This window comes from Rhipicephalus microplus, unplaced genomic scaffold (assembly GCF_043290135.1).
Source record: "Rhipicephalus microplus isolate Deutch F79 unplaced genomic scaffold, USDA_Rmic scaffold_14, whole genome shotgun sequence".
NCBI lineage: Eukaryota > Metazoa > Arthropoda > Arachnida > Ixodida > Ixodidae > Rhipicephalus > Rhipicephalus microplus.
In genome coordinates, this window is record NW_027464587.1 from 19172870 (window position 1) to 19179790 (window position 6921).

Sequence of the window (6921 nt, forward strand, 5' to 3'; positions counted from 1 at the left end):
CAACCTGATGTTTGTCTATCAAATTTCTGGAGTAGAGAATAAATGATAGTCCGGCAAAAACTTACAACAGTATCATAAATTTCAAACAGCTGGTAAGAGCGATAATTTCGTAGCTGCTAGGGGATGCTGGGGGTTTTCCAGCTTTCAGAAATCGGACTACTATGGCAATTTTAAATTTTTCTGGCATAGATCCAGATTGACATATTATGTTGAAAAATGTAAGTAAACCTTTTGTAGATTATTCGGACAGGTGTGCCAGCATAGAGTAGTGTATGTTGTCGGGGCCTACTGCTGTTTTTTTTCATGTGAGGGTACCACATTTAGTTTCTAATTGTTAGGGGTTGGTTGTAAGCTTAATGAGAAGCACCTGTGAGCAGTAGTTTCTGCTTCTCTGCAGTTTCTTTGTGTTTGAGGAAAGTATCAATGTAGTTGGCTGAACTGGAAGTGTTGTAAGAATGTTCCCCTTATATGTCGGCTTGTTCTTGTGTTGTTGTCTGGATTTCTGAGCTTCCCTACTGAAAATTTCCGTATGTGCGGCTCTGCACATACGCCATTATGGGACTACGGAAAGCCATACGATACGGAAAGTTCCGCAGATAAGGAAAGCCCAGGATGCGGAAAGGTCCGCCGATAAGGAAAGCCGCATGATGCGGAAAGCTCCGCAGATAAGGAACGGCGTATTAATTATGCGGAAATGAAATGACCATCCGAATCTAGTGCAAAGCAATATAATGCGTAAATCAAATAGACGTCCACATCTTGAGTACATGCAATACTGTGTAGTAATCACAATATTTCTTAAAGATGCATGATGAGGCATTGAATTATCGGCATCTTTCCAATTGTCGTGATGCGGAAGTAAAATTAGCTTTTAAATAAAATACGTTACAAGGCTACTAAATTAACATGCTAGCAATCATAAATGGTGGTTACATTGCACCACCTTAATGCAGTGTTCTATGCAAGACTTAAAGAACTTGCATTAGAGAAGCATTAATATACACAACAGCCCTGCTACAATCAATATAATTGTTATTTGTCTGTATGCTCCAGCTGTGAATAGCGACATTGCAGTGTTGGTGGTATGCGAATGAGGTGACTGCTCCGTAATTTTACGAGCTCCATCTAAGCCACAGGACAGTGGCACAAAACACAATCTAACAGCAATTTCGGAACAACATCTTTAAACATAAATAATAATCATAGCACTGTGAAAGTGTGGCGCTGTCTTTATCTCATGAACGCCTTGTGGAGATCGGCGTAATGCTGCTTGAGGCTCCAACACCACTTTAGATTTGGGAGATCACTGCCATAGAACTTATGTGTCCTTCATAGGCACCTGAAAATGTAAATAATTGGCACATATAATGTCAGAGACACATGTTAGCACCTTAGTTCACATCCACAAGAAATATAGCACACATAATGAAACTGAAAATGTAAGGCACACAATCCTTCATGTTATGCATATGTGAATAATAGAAGAAAGAAGTGTATAAATTAGTTCTACCACATGAAAAAAAACAGCATGCTTATCACAGGGAAAGTAACTAGGTTGTTGTCACGATTATCAATGGTAGAGATAATCTATTGATATGTCCTTATAAAGTTATGATTCAAAATGCTTCCTGCACACTAAAACTTTAGGAACCGCCTGTGAAAGCTCTCAATGTACATTTAAGAGTGCGTACATGTACATTTGCTGCCTTTAAGCTATACAGATTGTGCACAAAACTGGCATCTTGAACAATTTTGAGACGTAAAACTATGCAACTTATGAAGGTTAAAATCACCATGAAAGCAAGCAGGATCAGTCAGGTGCCATTGAAAATCTGTGCAAGCCAGACTACTATAACCGAACTGCACAGAAAAAGGGGAGGAAGAGTAACAAAATTTCGGCAGCTGACCAGCAAGTCGTGATATCAAATCCCGGCTGCAATGGCTGCATTTTCGATGGAGGCAGAAATGCTGTAGGCACGTGTTCCCAGATTTGGGTGCACGTTAAAGAACCCCAAGTGGTCAACATTTCCAGAGCCCTCCACTACGGCGTTTCTCATAATCATATAGTGGTTTTGGGACGTGAAACCCAACATATCAATCAAGAATAATAGAAATAAACTGCCATCAGAAAAGTTGTATGCATGCGCTATCTGTAAGTGCTTGCACCTTACTATATACAGCTTGCTCATTCCATTTTAAATACCGATATTGAAAATAACTCCTCTATTTCTAATGTAAATGTGAGGTAGAACTGAACGACTCTATAAAAAGTGACCCTACTATGACATCACGTTTTCTCATAACAATATTGACTAAGACTGAAATGTCATTATGCAAGAAAAAAAATCTTCAAAAGAACAATCAAGTTGGAAGTCATAATTTTTAATATGGCTTCTATGACTATAACCAAGAAATCGAGCTCAACAAGGCTAATGTTAGTCTTTAAGGCCTATGTTCACTAGACAATGAACTATACCAAAAAGCACAGCGGTCAGGCACAGCACCACACAAAAAAAGAAAGCAGACCTTTTTGTTAGTAACAACAATGCCCTTAAGATGGTATGTTTACCTCTACTTGCCGCTTTTTATCGAAGTAACTGGTGTAAAACAATTTAGCTGAAAATGCACTGTGCCTCCTAAACCTGTTGGCTGAATCTGAATTTTTTTAAAATGGTGAAGCTTGCAGCAAATTAGGCTCCAGAAGCCTTGGAACAGCGAGACTGCATGACTCTTGGGACTACTTTGGTTACTTGTGTTTTGTTTCTGGGCCTAGGCATAAAGAGAAGGGCTTCATTGAATTACTGCTAACAAAAATATGCTTTCAAAATTGCCCGAGCGTCAAAGGATGCTCAGACATTTGTTGTTTTTCCCACTGGGCCATTCTGCACCAAACAATCAAACCATACTGCCTGGCGAGCATAACAGATATATAGTTTAAAAAATGAGGGTAATTTACTTTTTTGAAAACAGTTATTTGGTGAAATATTTTGATGAGAAAAAGTAGTGGTCACTTGGGTACCTTCAGAATTTCGCAGAATGTTGTGGTGGGTTGTTTGTGAGAAAAATTTAAAAGTACCGCTTTTTCTTGCCATATCAAATTTGATCTACATATTAAGTAAAGGTGCTTCTTTAAAGTATTTGAAGCCGAGTAAAATTAGTGCAATTTTTTTGCAACATAGGCTTGGAAGAATTCAGCCAAACTGTTTATCGTTGGCAATTTTTGTATGGCAATACTGCACTTTGTATGAATATTTTAGCCATAAATATTCATTCCACAGAAGGTATACTTCAAGAAAAAAAACTCAAGTTAGGTCCAGATCACAAGTATCACTATAAAATTGTTTTTGTTCACATTGAGTTGCAATTTGCACTGTGTGTTTTTATAAATGAAAACTACTTTTATGTGTAAGTTGAAAGCAAATAAACAGTTCTTGTTATCTGGCAAGTGTTATCATTACAATTTTTATTTCAATGAAGAAAATGATTTTGGAAGTCTCCTATTGAGGGCCATGGGGAACATGGGTACAGAAGCTGTCGTATATCAAATGCAAAAACAGCCATAAATAGCAAACTTCAACAATCATTTTCTTTTTTAAAACAAAAAGTGTGATCACATAACTTGCAATATGAAGAGAACTGCTTTCTTGCTTTTGATGTGGCAAAGAAAATGCCACTAATATTGCTGAGCTTGATGCACTACACACAATCACCTTTACATAATGCCTAGACCAAATTTGGGGTAGAAGAGGCCGTATCTTTGAAATACTTTTTTTTTAAAAACAACACCCAGATGACATCCTGGGAAGTCCAGAAAGCACCATGGTGGCCTAACATTTTGTTCTCTGCGATATATTTTAGCCTTTTGTTGTTTTCAATACAGTAAACGAGCACAATATATTTTTTAAACACATTTGGGATGGTTGGCAAAATGGCTGGAATGTTCGATGTGGGATTACCTCACTGCATGTATTCAATCTTCCGAAGCTCAAGCTATCACCTCTCTGTTACTTCTAGCCTTACATACAATGCCTGCATAGGAAAGAAAAACAAAGGCAGGTCTGACAAAGTTCACAAGGCAAGATATTTTCATGTTGGATAAATTCATTGCCATAAACAGCAGCAAAATAACATTCAATTTGTAGTCCAAGACACAAGCTATATACCAGTATACTAAGAGGCAAGCGCAAACTTTTCATTTGATCATGTGTGGTGATAGACAGGAAGCACTTATTGCAAGACTGATCAACCTGTAAATAAACTGAATGAAGTACAATGCACAGTTCCATCCAACACCACATAGGCATCTTTGCTATAGCAAAGCCATGTGTCATTGATTCATGCACTAGGTGGGTCAATGCAAATGTAAAAAAAGGTGAAAAAATAAAAGAAGGAAAAAAAGAAGAAAAATGGGTTGCAAAGTAGAAGCAGTGTAGCACACTACTTTTACTTTGCATCCCCCTTTTCTTTCTTTTTCTTTTTTTTACTTTTTTTTGCTTCCCTTACTCTCAACCTCCGACAGGAAAACACTTCGTATCATCGCAAGCTAACTTGAAAGGAAGCAAGGGCTGCACTCTTCTGCGTTATAGTTTTTTTTTTCAGACAAACATTTCCAACTGACACACACGTCTACACCAAAAGACGAGTCATTACTAACTCCATTTAAACTTAACACGCCAAGGATGACAAAGCGACTTTTAAAAAATAGGTCCTCCTATCGCAATATCGGCCAGCCTGTCTGAGGCACTTCCACTGTTCACTTTGATTACCCCACTAGATGCTTCCATCTGTCGACTCACATCTTCATTTTGGATAACACTGAGACGAGCTTGCATTGATGAATACGCACAAAATTTTAGTGATGTATCATGCACCAGATTAAGCAACTGTGTTAAAAAATTATTGATAGGTTGCTTCCAGGCTTTTTATACTACAATACGGTGCTTGAAGTAGCCGGAAACTGCGTAATGTCTTCTATGCACATGAACCAGATTGACAACGTAATGCACAACATGCTTAAGTATATTGCGAGAAACATGATGACAAAACGACCAGCCACCCAAATTATTCGCTGTACATGTTTAAATTGTTCATGTTCACCCAAACGAGGTGCTTATGATTACAAGCCGAAAAAATCTACAAGTAGGGCCTTGGGTCAATGTGTAAGTAGACGTGTAGCATTTTTTCTGTGGAGGGCTTTACACCCATAAGTGAGGAACAAAACTCATGTACAATGAAGAATGTTGGTAGCTATAAGTTATAGAAAAAACTAATGCAGCTAACCTTTCCCGACACATTTGTACATTTACAGAGGTGACGAAGCTTCTGTCATTTGTGGCAGTAACTCCAAAAGGACCTGTGAGAAAATTGGCACTACTTGGCTAGACAAATGTCCAAACATGCCTGCCCGACTCCCTCTAGCCATCTCGACTGAATATGACACATTATTTCTTGACTGCTGGCTGGACAAGACCGAAACCACTGAAGCACTCACAATACACAGCGTGAAGTTCCTCTGAAGTAGTCAACTTCGTCTTCCGCGATGAAAGAGCAGCATAGTGTACTGATAAGGCACTCCTTGCAATGGTTTTAAATGCCACACAGTGACTTTGCTGTACCTGTCGAAGAGAGCTTGGGGAGCTTGGAGGGTGCTTCCTCTTTTCTGGGGGCTGCTGCCGCTCCTCGTTTTCTGCTCAAGGTTAACCTGCATAAAGTTGTAGAGGAAGCTTTAAGAGTTGTATATAATGATATACAAATTTTTGCAGAACAGACATTTCCTCGTGGCATACTGAGGAATTTTTTTATAAAACTAAAGGCCTCGCATATGCAAACATTTACAATTGATCCGAAGATGCACTTGACTCTAAAGGAGCAAGATTGGTATGTAGTGTATATAAAGAAAGGCAATTCAGCACAACCACAACTACAGTTGCACAGGGAATCAACATTAGCTGGATGCTGTGAGCTGCTTTCATGGCATAACTTAAGCTGACACTGATCGTGCAACGATACTAAAAATATGCAAAGATTGCCTGATCGATTCCAGGCAGTACTGAAGGGTAGGGCACAAATCTATCATTCTACTCATGAGCAATGCGAAAATTTCAAAATCATTACCAACCCATTCAGCTAAAAATTTTGATTAGGATTTCTTCATTAAAGAGACTGACAGTCGCCAGAATGTGTGATTGAAGGTGGAAATCAAAATTCGTGAATTGAACTGCATTCTTTTTAAAGCTTGAGTGGCATTTCTTTTTAAAATTGCACTTAAAAAGCCTAAAAATCAGTATGTCATGCAGCCTGTATGTTAACTGCAAATAGTTTGATGCTTTAACATGCAAAAAGAATAGTGGTCAAAGTTACAGCACATATCCGTAATACCTGTGCCAACATTATTCTGTGCTGCCTACGCAGAGGAGTCAACCCTCAAAAAGCAGCACTGCCATTGTGGCAAGCAGTGCGAAATATGTGCATTTCACACGCACGTGAAATGCATGCTTTCGCAGCAAACTACAATGCACAAACATATATAGCTCTTATGCTGACCTCCCACTGTTTGCAGCCTGTGTTGTGTGACACTTCATAGCAGTCTGAGACCTGAAAATTCTTAAAATGTTTCCAGCACTTTCTGTGTTATCATTAAATGTACTCTTGAAAGCCATGTCAAAGAAAAAGAAACAAGTCCCGAAAATTCTCTTCTTTCACTGCATGATTATACGCTCAGATCAGTAAGCTTTCTTTTGTGGAAAAAAAACAGCTGCTATAAAAATTTATATTCGGTCCCATTAACTGCTTTATGCTTTAAGCCATGTTATTGTGTTAAATGGGTGTCCTGTTTTACACGATCTGGTCAGCATGAACTCTTGAACCGGGCACCATATAGGTTGAAAGACACACATAGAGTTTTAGACAAACCTAGTTTCC

General features: G+C 38.6%; 1 long non-coding RNA gene across 1 annotated transcript; it reads right to left on the reverse strand.

The window, feature by feature from the left end:
• Positions 1-712: 712 nt before the first annotated feature.
• LOC142784419 (uncharacterized) lies at positions 713-5703 on the reverse strand. The gene is made up of 2 exons (XR_012888619.1): positions 5616-5703; positions 713-1339 (listed from the first exon to the last, which is right to left on the reverse strand). It is a non-coding gene; the product is annotated as an uncharacterized LOC142784419 (long non-coding RNA).
• Positions 5704-6921: the final 1218 nt, after the last annotated feature.